A 23217-nucleotide genomic window follows, 5' to 3' on the forward strand; every position below is an offset into this window, starting at 1 on the left:
CACTTTGATAGATATGCCACATACATCCGTACATATATACACAGTCGATCCAGTTGTTCACAGATTCTGTATTTGCGAATTCACCTGCTCTCCAAAACTAACTTGTAACCCAAAATTAACGCTCACCGTGCGTTCGTGGGCATTTGTGCGCACTCTCAGAGTGGAGAGAAATGTGTCACCTGTCTGCACGTTCCCAGCTGAGCTCAAACAAACAGGGCTCTGCTTTCTGTTTCATGTCACACTGTCAGCAAGTGCCCTTTCTGTGGCCTATTTAGTCCCCACATGTTTTTCACATTTCACGCTGTTGGAAACGGCCCCAAGCATGCTGCTGGGGTGCTGTCTGGGGCTTCTAAGGGCAGGAAGGCTGGGATGTGCTGCAGGGAGAAGATGCACGTGTGGGATGAGTCTCACTCAGGCCCGAGTTACGGGGCTGTCACTGAGAGTTCAGTGTTAATGAATCAACAATTTATATTAAATAAGGTGTCTTTAAACAGAAGCACAGGGACTTCCCTGGTGGCGCAGTGGTTACGAATCCACCTGCCAATGCAGGGGACATGGGTTCGATCCCTGGTCCGGGAAGATCCCACCTGCCACGGAGCAACTAAGCCCGCACGCCACAACTACTGAAGCCCGCATGCCACAACTACTTAAGCCGACACACCTAGGGCCTGTGCCCTGCAACAAGAGAAGCCACCGCAATGAGAAGCCCGCGCACCGCAACGAAGAGTAGCCCCCGCTCGCCGCGACTAGAGAAAGCCCACGTGCAGCAACGAAGACCCAATACAGCCAAAAAATTAATTAATTAATTATTTTAAAAGTGTGAATTAAACAGAAGCACACAAAACAAGGTTATGTGTTGATTCGCTGATGAAAGTGCTGTGTCACGGGACCTACCCCTGTACTTCCCTTGGGGCGACGAGCCAGTTTCCAGAACAGACCGGCTGCGGAGGCTGTGCGGCCGACCAGACCGAGTGCGGTGGCACCTCTGCCTTTGTCACTCCCGGGTCAGCAAAGGGCGGGCCCTTGGCAGCTGCTGGCTGAGAGCTGAGTGGTGGAAGGTTCCAGGTTTATCCACAGGCTGTGCTCCTACTGTGCGCCGGGTCCACCTGGGGGTCCCACTCTCGGTGGGTTGCAGCTCCAGGGCTACGGGGCAGCAGGGCCTTCCCGGCACCCACAAGCCCGCAGAGCCCCTTGGGCCCCACTCTGCAGCCTGGGTCCAGGCTCCCTGGGGAGCCCGAAGGAAAGAGGAAAAGGAAAAACCAAGTGTTCACTGTGTCTCCGGCACCAGGGAAATCTGGTCATTCCTTACTACTATTTGACTCATGTGCAACGTTTTCGATGCAAATCTTCAAGGAACTTAAGTTCGCAGGAGGGTTCTGGATGTTTTCTTCCTGGGCTGCGTAAGCCCATCCGGAAGGCATTTCTGTCCCGGTCCAGGCCAGACCACGTGAGCACTCGGTTCAACTCCAGGCCGGAAGCACACCCGCCACCGCGGACGGGATTTGTCCCTCCGGGAGCAGAAGACAGGCTGTGGGCCCCTGGATGGCCTCCCAATATCCTCTGACACAGTTAACCCTCTGATGAAGTAGATTCCTGGGTGTAAGTATCTGAGATCCTCAATACTTTTCACCCTTGGGGTCCTTTAAGAATTATGGATTTTGAGCGGAGACAAAAGGAAAGATCGTATCTATTTTTAAGTGAGATCAAAGAGCTAGTCTTGCCCCAAGAATCGTTTGGTCTGTACGTTCTGAGTGACAGGAGAGTGAGGAAATGTTGCTAGGCAACGCTGCACATCCCCCCAAAGCCCCTCATCCCCAGCCGCAGGCTCTTGCTGGACAGGAACCTCGGGGTGCATCCCCTGAGGGCTGTCCTCTGGTCAGCCATTCTCTGTCTCTCAGCAGCTGGACTTACTGGGTGCTTATGAGTCCCCCTGCCAGGTTCTGGGGATGCATGGATCGAAAGAGGAGAGTCCAGCCTGGTTTCAGAGGGAGACACAGAAATGGATGGTTATACGATAGAGTAGCAGTTGCTCTGGTAAGGAAATAAAAGCTGCTTCATCTACACAGCTGACACCAGAGTTCTCCATTGGGAGGAAACTGACTTTATCTGGGAAAATGACTTGGTAAAACTTCTGGGTCAGGATTTGGTGCACGAGGGCATGGAGGCTGCCTGGGGAAGAGTCCAGGGGTGGGAGGGAGTTCCTGGAAAAGAGGAGAAGAAACGGGAGGGAGGACAGGGAGCTCAGCTGCGAAAATCCTGGCTGAGGCCCAGCTCAAGAGCCATGTGGATTTAAGTGCTTTGCTATTAAAAGCACTTCCTGTGACCCATAAACCTTCAGGAAACTTTCTGCTGATCCTGGCAGAATTCGGTTCGCTGTTACCGTGGAGGAGTGATCGGAGAGGACAGGCCTTGACTCTTACACGCTGACATCAGGGCAGAGGTGAAAGATGAGCCACATCACGGAGAGAAAGAGCAGACCGTGGGGCCAAGGCTGGAAACCGGCTAGGCTTGACCTTGAGACGACCAATTCAAAGAAACCTCGGGCGGGGCCCGGGTGCAGTCTGAAAGCTGGGTGACGGCACCTGAGTGCTCCATCCAGGTGTTGGGGCGGTGAGGGCCTGCCGTCCTGTGGGCCATCCTTCAGCGCAGGCGAGGGATGAGTCAGGGAAGGTGCCCAGAGGGGCTGCCGCCCAGGAGAGCTCCCGATGGAGGAGCGCAGGTGCCGATGAGAAGGGCGTGCGCAAAGGCCGTCTGCAAATCGGGGTGTTTGCCTCAGAAAAGGAGAATGTGCCGTAAAGGGATGGGGCCCCATTTAGAGAGGAGCAGAGCAGAGGCAGAGAAACTCAGAGATGACATCTTAGCTTCTGAAAGACAACTGCCCCCCCTGCTCAGATTCAGATCTCACAGAGAAGATGGGAGAGACAGACGCCAAAGAAACGAGGCCGCGTCTCTGCAGGCGCGAGTCCCCAGATGCCCAGAGGGCAGCCTCCACTGTGGGCGGTGAGTCCAGGGCCCACAGGAGAAGCAGCCGCCCTGCAAAGACAGGATGAACACCGAGGAGCCTAAGGCAGTGTGCCCGTGCTCCTGCTGGTGAAAGCTTGCTGGCTTCCTTATTTTAGGAGGAAAAATGCTTCCTTTTCTTTCCATAGGAAGGCTCACGACCTCTCCTTCAGCTGGAATTTCCTGAGCCTCTCACATCACGTCAGTTCTCTGGCTTCTGCTCTGACAAAGGTAATTTCAGGGCTTAGGGCAAAACCTGTGCTTCCTCCCCGGCTGTGCTGAATAGGCAGAAAATCTGTCCTGTTGCGACGATGTTGCAGGGCCCGGACTCCGGGCAGGGTGTGTCGGATGTGCCTGCCCACACCCGCCTGCGGATCCCCTGCTTCGCTGTGAGAGCCACAGCTAACCTGCACTCGGCAGTTACTCACTGAATTGGGCAGGGAGGGCAGGGCAGAGCGCGCCCCGTAAGGGGCTGATGCTGGGGCAGGGCGTCCCGCAGAGGGCCTTGAGGTGCTGAGGAAGAGCCTGCCCCGCTTTCACCCGAGCGCCCAGGGCCTCAGGGGTGGGAGGAGGAAGGCGGAGGGGGCACCAGGGCTGGAAGGGGGCCGGAGCGCCATGCGGCGTGGTCCCTCCAGCCTGCCGGAGGTCCTCCAGGGCACTCCGCACAAGAGGCAGGACTCTGACGGCTGTTCCGTGGAGGAACCTCCTCGTTTGTAAATGTTTGTGGAAGGAGAAGCAGCCGTAATCTTCCTCCTCGGCCCCTGTGGTCCCCCTGCCCCGCCCAGACGCCTGCGTTCCCATAGGAACCAAGCAGTCCGCTCCCAGTGACGCGGAAGGGCTGCTGCCTGGAGCCTGAGGGGTGCCCGAGGGCCAGCGATCCGCGGGACCGTTTTCCTACACAGCCTTCAAAGCCCTCGCAGAGGCGGGCAGGCCGCGCCCCGCGCTGGTGGGCAGACGCTGCAGGACGTACTCGGGTCACGGCTTCGCCACCTCGTCCTTCGAGTTTGAAGGTAGCAGACGTTCTCCAGCATCAGAGGAAATCGGCACCTGAGGGCACTTAAAAATGTCACTGAAAATGAAGTGTAACCAACCAAGAGATGAATCAAAATAGAAAATTAAGGGAGGGAGGGGCCACGGTAAAAAGACTGGCAAAGACGATGACTCCACGTAAACAAAGAGTGAAGACTGTTCCACGGCCGAAAGTGTGGTTTCAGAAGAAAACGTAAACCTCGACAGCATACAGCTGGCAAACTCAGGAGGTTGGGAGAGAGGAGGAAAGGAAATGTGAGAAGTTAATCTCCTTCAAATCAAGGCATTAGTAGATACTATCCAAAGTTGTAACAGAGTTATTTTAAAATAAATGCTGGGACTTCCCTGGCAGTCCAGTGGTTAAGACTTGGAGCTTCCGGTGCAGGGGGCGGAGGTTCCATCCCTGGTCGGGGAGCTAGGATCCCTCATGCCGCGTGGTGCAGCCAAAGCAAACAAACAAACAAACAAAAATAACCGCCGCCTATTAATGCTTTCCATAAACCCTTTTCTTAATTTTAGCAGCTTTATTTTAGAAACTAGTATTTTTTATGGTGAGGAAACATCTATCTGAAATTCAGCAATTCCTTCCATTTTACTTCAGTTTTTTTGTGTGTTAAATTCAAGTACAGTGACTCAAAATTTAATGTTTAAAATAGGATGTTTGGGGACTTCCCTGGCGGTCCAGTGGTTAAGACTCTGCGCTCCCCATGCAGAGGGGCCGGGTTCGATCCCAGGTCAGGGAACTAGATCCTGCATGCTGCAACTAAGACCTGGTGCAGCCTAATTAATTAATTAATTAATTAATTAATTAATTAATTAATAAAATAGGATGGTTGCGCTCACCGCCATGGAGCAGCATTAAGAGAGTGAAAGGTATCTCACACAGAGCGTGAGGCAGTATCTGCAACATAATCCTAACACATTAACGAGACGCAGGCAGACAAGCCAGCAGAAAAACTGGGCAGAAGACTCGGACAGGCACTTCACAAAACAGACGCCCGAGACAGGCGATAAATGCATGGAGAGGCACTCAGCCTCACTAGCCTTCAGCAAAACGCAAATTAGAACCACACGAGCTACTACTTTACTCCCAGAATAGCTAACATGAAGAAAGGACACCAGGCCACGCTGAGTGCAAACAAGGCTGGGGGTCCTAGAACCCTCGTGCACTGTCTGTAAAGGTGAACGGATGCCACTGCCTTGGAAAAGTGGCCTTTCTGACTGAAGTGGAATGTGCGTGCTCCGTGACCCAACAACTCCACTCCTGGGAATATCTAACACAAGTGTGCACACACAGGGGCTTCCCTGGCGGTCCAGCGGTTAAGAATCCGCCTTCCAAGGCAGGGGAGGTGGGTTCGATCCCTGGTCGGGGAACTAAGATCCCACATGCTATGTATGGGGAAACTAAGCCGGCACGCCACAACTAGAGAGATGCCCGCGAGCCACAACGAAGACCCCGTGTGTGGCAACTAAGACCCGACACACCCAAAAATAAATAAATAAATTTTTTTTTTTTTTAAAAGTGTGTACACACAGGCTGAAACATGGACAGGAATATCTAGAGCAGCATTATTTATAACAGTCCCAAACTGAAATACACAAGTGTCCACGGACAACTGAATGATTTGTGGAATACAACGGAATACTAGACAGCCATGAAAACCAGCTACAGAGACATACACTGATGTTGATGAATCTCACAAGCATAATTTTTTTTAATTAATTAATTAATTAATTAATTTTTGGCTCGTTGGGTCTTCATTGCTGCGCATGGGCTTTCTCTGGTTGCGGCGAGCGGGGGCTACTCTTCGTTGTGGAGCACGGGCTCTAGGCGTGCAGGCTTCAGTAGTTGCAGCTCGTGGGCTCAGTAGTTGTGGCGCATGGGCTTAGTTGCTCTGCAGCATGTGGGATCTTCCTGGACCAGGGATCGAACCCGTGTCCCCTGCATTGGCAGGCGGATTCTTAACCACTGCGCCATCAGGGAAGCCCCCATTGCTCAATATTTGAACAGCTTTAATACGATCCTTTCACTGTGACTCAACATTATTCTCAAAGAATCTTAGCACTAGATATCATGGTGTCTGTTTAAATAAGGAGAGAACAGTGCGATTCTGATTTATATTTGTTAGAAATGAAATCACTTTATTCAGGAGAGAAAGTGCGAAATCAGCTTATACAACATGAATTCTGATTTGTGCTAATTTCAAAGTTATGAACTTGGGTAAGACTTTACGTCAAGTGACTAATGACAAACGCGGCTAATCATGCCTTTGGAGACCTCAGTCAACTTGGATTCCCTTCTGAGAGTGCATTCTTCCTCTCCTGTAATACAATGCCATTCTTAGTTATTAAAAGTCACCCACACCAGACATGAAGTTATAACCAATTTAAACATTTATTTCAAGTTGGACATCCCTCTGCACACATGTATGACGTTCCTTCTATGGAAATATAGAGAAAGAAGATGGGTGTGTCCCGTTCCACTTAACAGACATCTGTCTGGCATTTCAGATGCAGGGTGCCTGCGTGTCCCCACAGAGCTGGCCATTAACCGTCACCAGGTAGGTGAGGTCTAGCTTTGGACCATTCGTGAGAGCAGGCTATCCAGAGGGTGTTTCTAATTTAGCTGAAATGACTTCTCTCAAATCACATCACGGATTTTCTTGGCCCCAATGTTGAAATAATTGGACCAAAGATCAACCTCAGCCTACAGTTAATTTTCACCATCTGCCTTTTTATTTCTCCATTGGGGATCTTGATTCCTCCCATGAATCTTCCTACTTTTCTAAATTCTTTCCATTTTCTTAACAGAATCATAGACCATGTTTTATCTCTTTCCATCCCCTTCAGGCTTTATTCTTCATTCACTAAAATTTGAGCTGAAGAAAACCCAGAAGACTCACATGACATTAATTAATGCCAGAGGGTAAATGAACTTTACAATTACTAACTAATGATCATATGAGATACACTTCAGAAATGATTGTATATGTTAGGCACCTGAACAAATGAAGCCGGGCTTCCTTTGGGATTTTACTTTTAAGAAAAGGAGTTGAAAATTAAAGGAAAGAAAGTGGCTCTAACGGACTGCGGATGCTTCACTCATTCCACACCTGCTCCCCGAGAGGCTCTCTGCTGCGCTTGCTGGGGAAAAGGAAGGTTGGACGCGGCCCTGATAGGTGGGCGTGTAAATGCGTGTACGAGGTGGAGTAGGATGGATCTACGGAGGCCGGTGATGCCATAGGACTTAGAAGGGCTGTGGGTATCACCTGAGCTACTTTGAACAATGGGCTGGCAAATGCACATGGGTAGGTCTGGAAGGGCATTCCAAACAGAATTATTCACTTTACGGTTGAGGAAACCAAGGTGTAGGGAGGTTAAGCCACCCAAGGCCATGAATTTGAACCATGAGCTATCTGATTCTGAAAAGTTTTTTTCCAGTCTAGATACACACAACAGTGTATTAGGGGTGCTCTTTTTTCCCTTTTTAAAAAAATAAATAAATTTATTTATTTATTTATTTTTGGCTGCATTGGGTCTTTAACGAATTTTTTTTTTATTTATTTACTTATTTATTTATTTTTGTCTGTGTTGGGTCTTCGTTTCTGTGCGAGGGCTTTCTCCAGTTGCGGCAAGCAGGGGCCACTCTTCATCGCGGTGCACAGGCCTCTCACTATCGCGGCCTCTCTTGTTGCGGAGCACAGGCTCCAGACGCGCAGGCTCAGTAGTTGTGGCTCACGGGCCTAGTTGCTCCGCGGCATGTGGGATCTTCCCAGACCAGGGCTCGAACCCATGTCCCCTGCAATGGCAGGCAGACTCTCAACCACTGCGCCACCAGGGAAGCCCCTGCATTGGGTCTTTGTTGGTGCACGTGGGCTTTCTCTAGTTGCAGCCAGCGGGGGCTACTGTTCATTGTGGTGCGCGGGCTTCTCATCACGGTGGCTTCTCTTGTTGCGGAGCACGGGCTCTAGGCGCGCGGGCTTCAGTAGTTATGGCACGTGGGCTCAGTAGTTGTGGCTCACCAGCTCTAGAGCGCAGGCTCAGTAGCTGTGGCCCACGGGCTTAGTTGCTCCGCGGCATGTAGGATCTTCCCGGACCAGGGCTTGAACCCGTGTCCCCTGCACTGGCAGGCGGATTCCCAACCACTGCGCCACCAGAGGTGTTCTTTTTTTCCCCAGGCCAAGACCATGCAAACAGTTCAAGTGAAAGGCAGGGTTTTGTTTTGTTGGTTTTGCTTTTGCTTGCTTGTTTTCGATTTAAATTAAGGCTACAGGGGCCCCTCAGGGAACCCATGCACGTGGGGTGGGAGGTGGGGTGGGAGGGTGGCACCCGGTGAAGCCCCGTCTCCTGACAGTCTCCCCAGCCTCCACCTCTACGCTTCTCATCCTACAAATGTGTCACCTCTCCTTCTTCAGCACCCCAAACGTTCCCAATCCTAGGAGCTGCAGGGCCGGCCTCACCCTAATTCTCAAATGAGAGCCTTGACTCTATCTGGGCAGAACCCTTCACTGCCAGCCATTCATAAGCTGTTGCTCCGGTGTCCTCCCAGTTCCAAAGAACTGTGGCTGGAAGCAGTGGGAGTCGGGATGTACGGCTCCCGGCCACTCAGAGGAGTGGGGTGGGACAGAAATGACACAGCTCCAGGGTACAAACCAGAGCCTCCCAGAGAGGTCATACAGCTAGCTCATCATCAAGGACAAACGCTGCACCCCATCACCACGCCACCAGCGTGTCTGCTCGGGCTCAGATGGGTTCCCGGCTGACCCCAGAAGCGGTCCCAGGAATTCTGAGATTCAAGAATTCTGTGATTGCTTACCTATTTGAGCTTAAATGTCATCTGTGCTGACTCAAGGTAAAAGGCCAGTGGAAAGCAAGACTTTGGGACACGAAGTAGCTAATATACTTGATAGCTACGGTTGTAACGAGGGTGGTAGTAGTAATGGTGGTAGCAATGATGGTTAGGGTAGTGGTGGTAGTAATGGTGGTGATGGTAGTAATGGTGGTTAGGGTAGTAATGGCGGTAGTAATGGTGCTGAGGGTAATAATGGCAGCAGCAATGATAGTTAGGGTAGTGATGGTGGTAGTAATGGTGGTGATGGTAGTAATGGGGGTAAGTAATGGTGGTGATGGTAGTAATGGTGGTAGTAATGGTGGTTAGGGTAGTAATGGCAGCAGCAATGATAGTTAGGGTAGTGATGGTGGTAGTAATGTTGATGATGGTAGTAATGGCCGTAGCAATGATGGTAAGGGTAGAAGCGAAGAAGGACTGGTTTCTTCATGTTGCACTACAGGGCTCAGGAAGAGAAAAAAGCTAAGCTCAGGGCTTTAAACTCTTGGCTCAAGTCAAGGCCTGGTCAAAGAAACAGAACTCCCATGGAGGCCCTAACAGAATTTCTTATTTTTATATCACAGGCTGAGGACTAGACCCAAAATCTAGTCGTGCAAGCTTCTGAATCACAAGACAGTTCAGCCTCCAGCCTTGTAAAGTCTCTTATGTAAAGGGTTAGAAATTGTTAGTATGGCATGTAGGACCTTGAGATTGAGATGAGGACATCTGGATGGGTTTGTAAGAGTCTGACAACCTTGTGCCCCAAATCCACAGAGACTTCCTTATCAGTAGCAACATGCCTTCCACAGCACCTGAGGCCACTCACCTGAGGTAAGTGTCTTTTAAGGAAATGCCTATTCTCCTGAAGACTTACTTTCACCTCTGCTCATTACTTCCAAACCCATAGTTACAGTCGGACCCATGCATCCTAGGTCTGTTCCCAGATAACTTATAAACCGAAACAACTCAAGATTTTGTTAAGTTTATGTCCACGGTCACCTGAGATGGAAAGAAATGTTGCACTGGATAATGGCGACTATTATTCAAGATCCTGGACTTTGTGTGCTGGCTCTAACAATCTGGTTGGTTGGTTGACTGAAATGTGGGCCCGACGGTAGTCTACATTTAACAAGAGAGGCCAGAATTTCCCTGGGATAATGTCAAGGAAGGAATCCAAAGATTTAGGAATATGAGAAAGTTGAAAAGAAATTATTTTGTGCAGCCCACCTCCTCACCACCTGATTGTCTCCCAGGAGGACCTGGAGACTCCCTTTTATTAAGGCTCTGAGAAATGCTTTGGTGAGTAGAGAACCAGGAGCCTTGAAAAGCCCTGTGCGAATGACAGCGGGAGCCTCTGCACTGAAATGGGCTTTCTGATCAGCAGGAATGGCGGGGTCCTGCAGCAATGGGTCCAGCAGACAAATGGGTGCAATTACTGTGATGTGCAAAAGGGGAGAAGACTGTCTGAACTACAGAGATCACAGTCACCTCTGAAATGGAACGGCACCCTACCAAGGTTACTTCATCCACACAAGCAGAAAAGTTCTAGGTCAGCAGAAGCATGACTGAGTGACCAAAAAAGGAAGCTATTTCTCTTTCGACTCCCAGACCTTTGTCAGCTCACAGGAGCCCCAAACCCTGATGAAGAGGAGGCCAGGTCCTCTTAGGAAGGAATCCTCAGCACTGTCAGAAATGTAATAATCTGAGTCTTCCTCGGAGCCCTCCCCGCAGGGACCTGACCTTACGGTCAGCTACCGGGTGACTGTGCGTCTAGGAAAGGAAACAACCAGACTTTTGAGGGCTGAGTCAGCACCGAAATACGTCAACGTGAACCTCTGGAAAGCCAAAACACCCCCGTTTCTACCACCCAGAGCACATCGATTTTATTCTACCAAGAACTGTAATCCATGCTTTTGAGAAACAGCTGGAGGTTTCCTCTTGGGCTTGTCTAGAGGCTGAAAAGCTGACCAGGGGACACCAGGTCAGCAGGCGCTCAAGCTGCCATTATGAAGTGGGTGCTGTGTGAGCCACCCAGCCACACGGCTGTGCACGCACAGCAGGCATCACCATCAAGCGAAAATGACTGACTTCTTTTGGTGCGTGAGAGTCCCCTGGTCAGAGTAAGGTTTTGCAGGGTACCATGATGGTAAATAGAACATGCTTTGAACCCAAGAATAGTGGGGTTAGCAGAAGCACTGCAGGCGGGGAAAGCAAGTCCACAGCCAGAAGAGTCGTCTGTTGTAGTGAAGACAAACTGGCACCCTGTCCACGGAGGAAAGGGGTCTAATGCAATCAACCTACGACCACGTAGCTGGCCGGTCACCACCCCCTCTTGGAAGCGGCGCCCTTTCGGGGAAGAAGCGTGGGCTCTGCCACCAGCAGGCTGGGCGCTCAGCAGCAGCAGTGGCCAGACCAGCCTTGGGGAGGGGTTGTCCATACGCACAGCCTTCATCCCTGTCGCTATGACCACTTTGTACAGGGGGCCACTGAGCAAGTGGGGGCGTGGGGAGCTAACATTCACACGTTACTGTCATCTTGTTCACCTGACTTCTGAAGGCCTCCTGTGTAGTGGATGCCGCTGGAAGCGCTCACAGGGGACACAGACATCACCGTGCTCTGCCCACTCCCCAGGCTCCCTGCCAGAGCCGCCAACCAACCGGCCAAGCCATGAGCCGCCATCTACGAACCTGCGCAGATCCTTACGGCCGGCTCTCTCTCCAGCTGGGCACGGCGCTCACAGTTCCGTCCACTGGGAAGCTCTCTCTCCACGCTGTCCTCCAGGGAGGCCCTGGAGAGGGTCTGAGTGCAGCCGCAGTCCCTTCCGTGCCGGTCCAGCAGGCTGTGCAGAAGCACCTGTAAACCAGACCCAAGCTTCCATGTCCTCTCATACGGACACAAGGAGCTTCCACGAGGGCTTGAGTCTGGGGTGGGGGCGGGAGGGCGATGCAGCAGGAGGAGCTGCTATGGGACCCTAACCTCCCGGACCTGCCTGAGCCCAATCTTATAAATGGTTGGTTAGGGAACCAGCTGGGAAGCAAGGCTGGGTGCTGCCCCCGAATGCTTTGCGCCAAGGAGCGTATATGTGCTGTTTCTTCCACAGCAGGGTTCACAGGTGCAGGGGTCAGGGTAGAGATGATAGGGACCCTCTCACCATCACCTGGTAAACCATTTCCAGCCTTGAAAACTGGATCTGGAGGCCTAGAGTTCTTGGTTGTCAAGGCGGGGAGTCTTCGTCAGAGGCTGCAACAAGGTGCCACTGACTCACGCTGAGACCTGGCTACTTGGGGCTCCTCACACCACTGACCCACCAGGCAGATAGAGAAGGGGACATGCTGAGCTGGCTTTCCCTGGGGACAGGGGGTTGGCCCTAGATCGTGGGGACAAGAGACGACCAGCTGGGGGGTCCAGGGGTTTAGTGGGTCCTTCTTAATACTTCCATGTCCCAAAGTAAAATCTAAGGGAAAACTACAGGCAGGACCACAGACGCGTCTAACTACTCAGAAGCAAACGTTTCTGTCATCCCACCAGCTAGAGAATGTCAACCATACGATGGCAAAGGGAACTTGGAATGGGGGGTGAAAAACAAAAAGGTGACCATATCAACCCAATGACAGTTACAGAAATGAGAACTGTAGTAGTTTTAAAGAGTAAAATATAATGAATAAATAAATATAAAATATAACACGTCAGTAAGTGTTAAAATTACGCATACACACGCACCTATATTTCCGCTTTACCTCTTGCTTATTATTTTAGATAAGGAAAATGGGTGGTACTTAACCCGTGCAGTTCGTAGACCACATTTGAAGCCACATCTGGATCTGACAGAGGGGGCTGTGCATCACCAGAGATCCTGGACTTTGAGATGGATCCAGAGATTGCTGGGACTCTGTGTCTCTCCACTTGGCGGGAGAGGGTACATTAAGGAGAGCAAATCCTGGTGGTTGGACCCATGACGTCATCAAACAGGAGTTAAATACAGGCGGATACACGAGAACAGATGCTGAGCCACAAATGAGTGCCAGCTATTTGCCGTCTGCTTCCAGATAGGACTGGACAGGGGGAGGTACTGGCGGGAGATTGGCAGGAGGAGGAGGGAGGCAGGGCCCCTCCCCTCCCCCCTCTCCTCCCCCCTCCCCTCCCCCCTCCCCTCCCCCTCCCCCCTGCTCCTCTGGCTGTGTCTCATCTGTGCCACAGCTCTGGCTGGGCAGCTCCTCCCCCAGGGCCCCAGCCCCACCAGGCAGCCCCGGTGGCTCCAGCTCACACGGTGGTCCTTGCTCTTGGACACCTGGATTCACCCCCTCTCAATGTCCTTTCTGCCTTTCCTGAAATTGCTAATGTCTGGGACAGCTTGCCTTCCACCATGTTCTGTGGGCTTCCTCAGACGTTGCTCCAAATTCCCCAGATCAAATTCCCACTGTCAATCTGTGCCGTTTAGGCTGTTTCCTGAGCCTGGCTGCTACCATGTGTGCTGTCACACCACTAGAATGTATAATGAATTTCCATCATCTCCCTGACTTTTGCTTCCCACAAAATCCAAACAAGCACAAATGTTTGTGAATCAATTGAAAAATCAAAGCCACACACAGCAGTGCCCTGCAAGGAACATCCAGAACCGAGACTGTTCCGGGAAGCTTCAGGATCACTGCAGCCTTGCCCTAAGAAAAGGACACAACTGTTTTGCAACAAACGGTTGCATGTCATGTCATCACACCAGTGTGACATGCTGTGAGGGCGGGGTCACAGCCCCCGTGGCCTGTCACGGGTCCCAAGTTCATCTCTGCCCAAGTAAACACGCGAGGGGGTCAATTTCCATAAAGGAAATTTGTGTTCTGGAATTCGGCTCTTAGAAAATGGAATATAAAAAAACTTGGAATTTTAGAACAGATAAATGAGGAAGTAGTCAGATGCTTTACCAAAAAAAAAAAAAAATTATTTTAGGTAAGTATAAAATTCACAATATCTTTAAACACTGAACCCCTGTGATGCATTTCAAGCACCATTTTCAGGAACCCTTGATCATTACGACTCTTCTGCTGAGGGAAGGAGATGGGTAAATTACTCCTCTCCAAGCCATCTCCAAGCTTTCTGTTCTCCGCTTGAAAGAAGCTTCCCTCCCCTGCCTCCTTTCTTTTTGGCTGTGCCGCACTGCAGCTTGCAGATCTTAGTTCCCCTACCAGGGTTGAAACCCAGGACCAAGGCAGTGAAAGTCCTAACCACTGGACCGCCAGGGAATTCTCATCCCCCCCTTTTTTGAATGCTTAGGTAGTCAGGTGTTTATTTTCTAGTTCTCAACAAAAGCTGTAAGATTTTCATTTTTGGTAAGCACTGTGTCTTACCTTCTTGTTTATGGGGTGAAAGTAGCAGTTAACAAGCATGGTTCTAAGTGAAGCAGCAGAAGCCTATTAGCTCTAAGTAGGGTAGAGGCAGGTCCAGGCCAAGGTGACCTGGCCAGGTTACTCTACTCTTAGGTCACCTGGGCGCTGGTTAGGAGTTAGGGGTGTCTACCCCACCACACACCTACTGAATCCGCATTCAACAAGGCTCCCAGGTGATGCACATTCGCATTGAACGTGGAGAAGCCCCGCGCTGTGGTGTAGGGGTTCCCACTGAAGCCATGAAACAGAATGGTTGTGCTTGGTGCACAGACTGGAGGTTTGAACCTGCTGGCTGTCCCTGGCAGGTCCCGCAGGGCTCCCCACATACCTGGGGCCTCTTCTGAGACTGGGGTCTCCTCTCCTCCCCAGCCCTGCCAGCACAAGGAGCACCTGTGGCCTCAGAAATGTGAGGTGACACCCATTGTCCTAATTGACTCACCAAATTGCACCAAGGACTTTTTACCTCTACGTAATAGAAATCGGGACTTCCCTGGCGGTCCAGTGGTTAAGACTCTGCGTTTCCACTGCAGGGGGCAAGGGTTTGATCCCTGGTCGGGGCACTAAGATCCTGCATGCCACGTGGTACGGCCAAAAAAAAAAAAAAAGAAATCCACTTACACCGGCTGAAGGGGGAAAAAAGGACTTGAGCATAAGGACAGGCATGTAGATCACGAAACTCAAGGCAGCCTCGTGGGGGAATTCCCAGGACCTAGAACGTTGTTCCAAGTCTGCACATCCCATGACTTCTGTCTCTGTCTACATGACCAGCCCTAGCTGTCTCCTCACCTCCCCACCATCCTCAGCTGGAAGGTCTCCTTTCAGATAGAAACTTGGGGGGACCTGGATTTATTTTAATAAGGCACGGTCTCACTTACTAATGGCTTTACACAGAGAAGGAAATCTCTGGCTAAAAGGGTGAGCTTGAGGCATCACCCACTGACCTTGGCTGACTGCCCACTCGGCCAATTCATACACTACCCGCTGCTCTAGGAGAAGGAGCTAAAATTACCGACTAAACTGGCGAGGATTTGCAACGTGAACCCCACCTCCTTCCTCCAATCCGCCTCTAAAGTTCTTTACCTTGGAAGGCTGACCCTACACTCCTGGCAGATCAAGGCTCAGAGACAGTGGTCAGGGAATTAAATTCACAGCCCGTGCAGGCACGCACCAGGGAGAACTCTGCCAACAGACTGAACGGTAACCTTGCTGCTGGCATCTGCACTGCCATTTGGGGTCCCACTGGCTTGTGAATGCGGCATTGTCCTTTGGGGCCACACAGTCGGGAAACAAACAAAAGCTGCTCAGTTAGCACTGCACAGCTCTCCCTAGGGGTGGGCGGGGACCAGCAGGAGCGAAGAACCAAGGGCACGTTTCCCAAGTCCACAGTTTGATCAGAGCGGTTTTCGCTGACTTCCTCTTCTGTTTGTTTTAAGTGACAGGCTTGGGGTTTGGCAATACGGGGTCCTGCGATCTGAAAATCGAATACTGCCAAGCAGCCAGGGAAGCAGACAGGAAACAAGGTCCCGGTTTCGATGCCAGCGCCGCTTCTTTGGAAAGCGGAGTGAGGACCGCAGGCTCACACCCCCCAGGCCGCACCCAGGCCGCACTGCGGTGCCTTCCCAGCACGAGCGCCCGATGCCTGTGGGTGCAGAGACACCGGCCAACTCAAAGCTCCTGTGGTCTGAGCGTGTGCCTGAACGTGTTACTGCGGAAGCCTGGTCTTCCTTTTTGCCGCAGATTTCTTAGTATTCGTCCTAGAGATTCTGGAAAATTCTAGCTCTAACACAAACTACTTTTCTTTAACCATGCTCTCTCCTAGTGAACTTATTCAATCCCCTAGTTTTAATGCTATCTACTGGCTGATGAGTCCTAAGTGTGTATCTCCCCCGAGCTCCAGGGCTGGATGTCCACCTGGGGACCGAGATTTCTAATCCCATCTCAGACTCAGTGTGGTCACAAGCGAACTTCAGAGCTCTGCCTACCTCTTCCACCTCCCAGTTTTCTTCAACAAGTTCATGGCCATCCTTCCGGCAGCCGCAGCCAAAAACTGAGGAATCATAATCAATTCCCCTCCGGCGACCGAAACAAATGCACAACCTAAAAGTTGTGAATTAAGTTTTATTTGGCCGACTTCTGAGGACTTAAGCCCGGGATGCAGCCTCTCAGAGGGCTCTGAGGGACTTCTCTGTAGAGGCAAGGCAGTGCTGGCGAGGTTTGGGAGGGGGGGGGGAACGGAGCCAGGATACATAGGAGCTTTTGCAACAGAAACCAGGCCGTCAGAACATCAAAAGATTACTGTTAATGAATGTAGCGCTCTTCTATGTATGGGAAGATGCAAGAGTCTGGGCTCACTGAAATCATTCCTTTGATGTGCACCCTAACGATCTAGGGCCAATATCCTGCTTTTCTCCATCCTGAATCTCCTCAGGGTGCACAGTCAAGGCGGCTGCAGTGGCTGGTGGCTTGATGACCACAGCATACTTTGTTTACTGATAAGGCAGGTGACATTCTTCATCCTCACCCCTTTCCTAATACCACTAGAAAACAGCTCTCTACTCCCCTCAAATATACCCCGAATTCATCAATTCTCGCCATCTGGCTGATAGAACCAGAGTACAAGGCACCTCTGTCTCCACCTAGACCATATTGTGAAAGCTTCCCTTCCTCTCCCTCTCTCACTTTTTTATTTTTACTGTTTTTTATGCTTTAAAAAACTTTTTTATTATAGAAAGTTTTAAACATATAAAAAGCAGAGAGAATAATATAATAAACCTACTTACACCTACCACCCAGCTTCAAAAAATCAACATCTTGCACATGTTATTTTTATATTTTTTCCCCACAAACACTGGTACTTTGTTTTGTTTCAGAATACTTTAAAGCAAATCTCTTACATCATGCCTTTTTTCCTATAAAGACTGCAGTATGCCTCTGTAACTGATGAAAAGTTTTTAAGAAACATACCCACTATACTATTATCATATGTCACAAAATTAAGTTTTTTTCATATTGTACATATTGTCTTAAGAACCTATTCTTACAATTGCTCTGGTGGAATCAGGATTCAAACAAATTCCACATAGTATATTTGGCTAATCTGTCCCTTAAGTCTCTTTTGTAACCATCCTTCCCTTCCCTTTTTATGCCATTAATTTTGGGAGGACCTGGTCGCTTGTCCTCTGGAGTTTCCCACATTCTGGATTGATTGACGACATCCTCATGATGTCATTTACATTGTTTCACTGTCCCTGCCATTTCCTATAAGGGGCAGTTAGTATTACAGGCTTGACGAGATTAGGTTCCATTTTTTCCAGCAGACTATAGATAAGTGGTGCTGAAAGCCTCCTAGTGCCTCACCCAGGGGTACCGTGTCTACTGCCCCAGTTTTAGTGAAGCTATGGTTGATCTATGGGTTCAAGTGTCTTACTTAATTTTAAATAGTCTAAAATTCAGAACTCCAAATCAAAATTAATGAAATGGTGCTCTAATTTTACAGATTCTATGGGAATTCTATTTGGGAATCAAAGCCCAGAGCCTACACAGTAGGTGGGATGGGTTGAAGATAAGGGATGGGGTTGAGACCTGGAGATGAGGTGTCTGAAAACCGCAGGCCACCTGCCTCCCTGCTGGGATCACGTACTGAGTGGACACTGTCCTGAGGGGCCAGGTCTGGCCCTCACCCACCCCCGAAGCAGCCCCTGGCTCTGTGCTGGCCTCCTGGAGCAGGGCCTCTGCTGGAAAGGGGCTGTACCAGGCATCACACTGGCTTTTACTTTCAACTTTAAAGAGAAAATGCCAGCTGCTTCGCAAGGACCAAAAAATCCGGGTCTCACAAGAGTGGACCAGGCATCCCTCGCATATATTTAGGAAAATGATGAAACGACCTTTTGAGTTTTGAGAGTTTAAGAAAAATCTGTCAAGAGAGCACTGGCCAGCGAGAAGCTGGGGACGCGGAGGTGGCAGTTCTGCGTTTAGGAGGGGCCACGGCGGGGCAGGTGCTCTCAGCCTTCACGTCTTCCTGACCACCAGCCCCCATCCACCCACTGCGGGCTGCACCCCAAAGAAGACAGGCCGATGGGACTCCCCTAAGGACCCCTATTATGAGGGCTATCCTGTGTGCACTAAGAGGGAGGGGAAGGAAGGAAAGGAAGGAGACAGACTGCACTTCGAGGCTATCACCTCCCAAGAGCACATAAGAGCTTATGCACAACTGGTCTAAAATCAAACTACAGCCTGTGACTTGCATTCCAAGCTGTGCAGAGGGACATCTGAGTTAATCGCAGCATGTGCTACCTTGTTAAATTACTGTAACAAGCCTATGAGATGGTAGGGATCACTCATCTTTACTTTGCTGATGAGAAAACAGAGGCTCAGAGAAGTACATCCTATTGATCTAAGTCTTACAGCTAGTAATATATTTTATTCCTGAAAATGAATTCTGGGACTACCCTGGTGGCACTGTGGTTAAGAATTCACCTGCCAATGCAGGGGACACGGGTTCGAGCCCTGGTCCGGGAAGATCCCACATGCCACGGAGCAACTAAGCCCGTGCGCCACAACGACTGAGCCTGTGCTCCAGAGCCCGCGAGCCACAACTACTGAGCCCGTGTGCTGCAACTACTGAAGCCTGCGCGCCTAGAGCCCATGCTCCTCAACAAGAGAAGCCACTGCAATGAGAAGCCCGTGCACCACAACGAAGACCCAACGCAGCCAAAAATAAATTAATTAATTAAAAAAAAAAAGAATTCTGTAGCACTGTCCTCTGAAAGACCTAGAAACAATGATAAGCCCAATAGCAGTGAGCACCTTAGAGGGCCTTACAGCATTTCTCACTAAAAAACTAGGCTGCCTTAGAGAAATGTCCGATTCCAGGTATGCAGAAGACAGTGTACCAAGGAACTTGGAAGATATTGCCATATTGGGAAAAAGAAGAGTTGTGTCAAAGGTGTTATCAGCCAATACGAAAGCCAATCAAAGGTCAGAAAAACCCTCTCGAGTTAGCTTATAATATGAAAATTAGAGCATAAGAAATAATTGCAGAGGGCAGAAGCCCAGTAAATGTGTTAAAGCTCAGAGCTCATCATGATGTCTTTGTACAGATCACTGGTCACCTCTGGAAGATGCTAGGAAACCATTTTGTTGTTTGGAAAACCTGCAAATAAAGGGAAAACCCAGGCATGTACCCTTCTTCCCCTATATGAACTATATACCTCAGGGTAACCAAATAATTGAAGAGAAGAAGTTTCCTTTTACAGGAGTAGACCAGCTAACAATTGAAGAAGGAATGACACAATTAGAAGGTCAACATTTTGACCCTCTAATGAAATAACGGATCCGGGCAGGCACTGATCTTCCACACCCGCTATGTACAAACAACAGCTCTTGTGGGTCTGCTGTTAAAAGTGTTCTTGCCAAAATGGAGCCCGAGTGTGACTCAGCCTTAGATAGGACACCAATTTTCAGGAAATAAGGAGACAGAAGATCATGTTAAATGACACCATGGGGATGCAGTTCGCAAAATCTAGACTGTGGGAGCTCGACAGCAAAAATGGCCCAGTTTCTTCAACATAAAAAAAAAAAAAAAAAAGATGTTGATGGGTAACTGGGGGTACCTATCAGTTAAAAGAGATTTAAGAGACATAATGACTAATTCAAATGCATGAACCTAATTTTTAAAACAACCAAACTATTTAGAAATATGAGAAAATTGGAGAAATTTGAGCACTCTGAGTATCTGATGATATTAAGGAATTCTTGCCAGTATTTTAGGTGTAACAGTATTGTGATTGTGTGTGTGTGCACGTGCACACAAACGCATCTTTTCAATCTTGAGTTTTAGTAAGAATTTAAAAATCCAAACATTTCATAGAGGACCAGGAATTTCCAAATTACACAAGCCCATGTCCTTCACATTCACACACCCTGGTGATGCGTAACCTGGCAGCACAGTAAGTTCTTTTATTTTTACTATCTGTAGAAAACTGGCAAATTTATATTACAGAATTACCAGACACAATTTTAGACATTTCAACAATGCTTATGAACACTTTTTCTGATGTCTGGGTTTGCTTCACAATAACGTGAGATGGGGAAAGTGGGTAGGGAAATAGACGAAAGACAGTTTCACCAAAATGTTGATAACTGTGGAACTTGGTTTGTGGGGACACTGGGGTTCATATACCTTCCCCTATTTTTAACATTTTCCAAAATGCAAAGTTAGCAACAACATAAAAACCACCCAGAGCCAACCATTTCCTACAAGCTGATGTCTTAGTTTTCAGGATCCACTATCTTTAGACAACAGTTCCCATCTCCTACCTTATCTTCTACTTCTGGGTAGTAAACACTTTTTGCTCATTTTGTCTCCCCAAATGAGATGCAGATTGCAGACCTGGAGTACATGCATCCTACTGTCCTGTTGCTAAGACCAACCCTTCCATCATCCCTCCAGGCATATTATTCCCGGCTCTGTCTCCTTCAATACCTCCCATTTCGTGATTTCCCTTCTCAACACAACCCATCCATAAATATATATCTCACTTTCAGCACTGATACTGTCAGTTACCTTTCTGTGTGCCTGGGACTGTCCTCCTTACCTGGATTGTAAGTCCCTGAGACCAAAAGCCTTGTCTTGTACTTATTGGTACACACTGAAGACTTAGCACTATGGTCCACAGCAGGTGATTAGTAAATATGGTTTCGTTAAGTGGCTGTAATCACTCAATTAGATGCTAGCGGTAGAGCTTTGAAAAAAAAAGATGATGTCTCAAAGCAAAGTGAGGAAAAAGCAAAGCTAGAAGTGAGGCAGTCTGCCCGGAAGAGAGAACAAGTACCTGATGACAGCCTTCGGGGCACTCGGGGCTTAGCGTGGGAAGATGGTGTCTTATGACCTTAGCAGGTAACTTCAGCAGATTTCCCCCAGACTCTAAGTGAAGTGCCATCTGGTTCAAACACGAGGGGCTTTTATTTCCTGCTTACGGCAGAACACTCCTGCCTGCCCCAAATGTTCAGCTGCCAAAGAGCAGCTGCAATACTGCTGAACATTTTGGCTGAAATACCCTCAATCACTCACTAAGTGGCCAATACTCAGTTCCCTTTAATAATCTGAATTCCTTTTTTTTTTTTTTTAATTATTTATTTATTTGTTTGTTTGTTTTTGGCTGTGTTGGGTCTTCATTTCTGTGCGAGGGCTTTCTTCTAGTTGTGGCAAGTGGGGGCCACTCTTCATCGCGGTGCGCGGGCCTCTCGCTATCGCGGCCTCTCTTGTTGCGGAGCACAGGCGCCAGACGCGCAGGCTCAGTTGCTGTGGCGCACGGGCTTAGTTGCTCCGCGGCATGTGGGATCTTCCCGGACCAGGGCTCGAACCCGTGTCCTCTGCATTAGCAGGCAGATTCTCAACCACTGCGCCACCAGGGAAGCCCCTGAATTCCTTTTTAAAATGTATTTCAAATAGCCAAAGGAAAAGAAAGAAAGGTTGAGAAACGGAAAGCCTGACCCTGCCATTTACGTGACTGCTGTCCCTTTGTTCCCTAATCCATATTTTTTTAGTGTGATAAATATATATAATATATTATATATATATATAATTTACCATTTTAACCATTTTTTGGTGAACAATTCAGCGGCATTAAGTACATTCCATTGTTGAGCAACTATCACCACCTTCCGTCTCCAGAACTTTTTCATCTTGCAAAACTGAAACTCTGTCTCCGTTAAACTCCAGCTCCCCAGTCCCCCCTCCCCCAGACCCTGGCCCCCACCATCCTACTTTCTGTCTCTGTGACTCTGGCTCCTTTAGGGCTCTCACATGAGTGGAAGCATACAGTATTTGTCCCTTTGTGTCTGGCTTATGTCACTTAGCATGATGTCTTCAAGATTAATCCATGTTGTAGCCTGTGTCAGAATTTCACTCCCTTTTAGGCCGAATAATATTCCACCGTATGTATAGCCCACATCATGTTTATCCATTCATCCACTGATATCACTTGGGTTGCTTCCACTTTCTGACTATTGTGAATAACACTGCGATAAACACTGGTGTGCAAATACCTGTTTCAAGTCCCTACTTTCAATTCTCTTGGGTGTATACCCAGCTGAACCCATGTTTGGAAGCCATTATTTCCAGTTATATATTAAATACTTCTTAGGCATCCCGAGTATTTCCTTTCTTCCCCATCTTATTTTTAAGGTAATTCTAGAAGATTTAGCCTCAATTTCTAGCCATTGGTAAACCCCATATAAAAGTAACCGCCTCTAAGTGCCATAAGATTTTCAGGTTGCTTTGGAAGCAGGATCCAGGCGGGTGTGGACGGGCGCCGTCTGAGTCAGTCCTTCCCGCCACACCTGGGTATGATTTAGAAAAACAGATGCTTCAGTCTCTAGGCTTGAGGACTTGGAATAACTGTTCAGTAAACAGCAGTCACACAGGATGGAAACAGAGAGCAGGCATCTGAAGCCCCATGTAGAAAGGGCCGAGTGGGACCGATTCACAGGAGCAGCCCGCAGCGGGAGTTGGGGGTGGGAACAGACTGCGGAGACAAGGCCTGCGTGGACGCAGTGAGTCATCAGCTCCGCCCTGGCTACAGTTTACCTGCTTTGGGGAAAGGGATCCTGTAATACATGCTTCCTGTTCAGAGCTGTTGTGAGATTCGGGCTTTGAAAACACAAGGAATCATATAATTCCTAAGTATTCCTGTGAACCCTCCATTATGCTTAATGCACCCTTTCAGAAAAAAACAGAGGGCAGGAAAAAAGAAAATTCCCAGCCCTTTAAGAGCAGGAAGTTCCTCACTGATACTATGTATAAAATGGACAACTGATGGGAACATGCTGTTAGCACAGGGAACTCACCTAGTGCTCTGTGGTAACCTAAATGGGACGGAAGTCCAAAAGGGAGGGGATATCTGTATGTGTACGGCTGATTCATTTTGTTGTGCAGTGGAGGCTAACACAACATTGTAAAGCAACCATACTCCAATCAAA

The 23217-nt window shown here is 49.1% G+C and overlaps 1 protein-coding gene across 1 annotated transcript in view; it reads right to left on the minus strand.

Annotated features, from left to right (window-relative positions):
• Positions 1 to 8108: 8108 nt before the first annotated feature.
• Positions 8109 to 23217, minus strand: part of SOWAHC (sosondowah ankyrin repeat domain family member C) — a 36597-nt gene continuing 21488 nt past the window's right edge. Inside the window, exon 4 of the mRNA XM_082357342.1 lies at positions 8109 to 11710. The gene's annotated coding sequence lies outside the window, so the exon portion shown is untranslated. The remainder of the gene's footprint in view (positions 11711 to 23217) is intronic.

The sequence above is a fragment of the Balaenoptera borealis genome (genome assembly GCF_965194805.1).
Source record: "Balaenoptera borealis genome assembly, chromosome: 15".
Classification (NCBI taxonomy): Eukaryota; Metazoa; Chordata; class Mammalia; order Artiodactyla; family Balaenopteridae; genus Balaenoptera; species Balaenoptera borealis.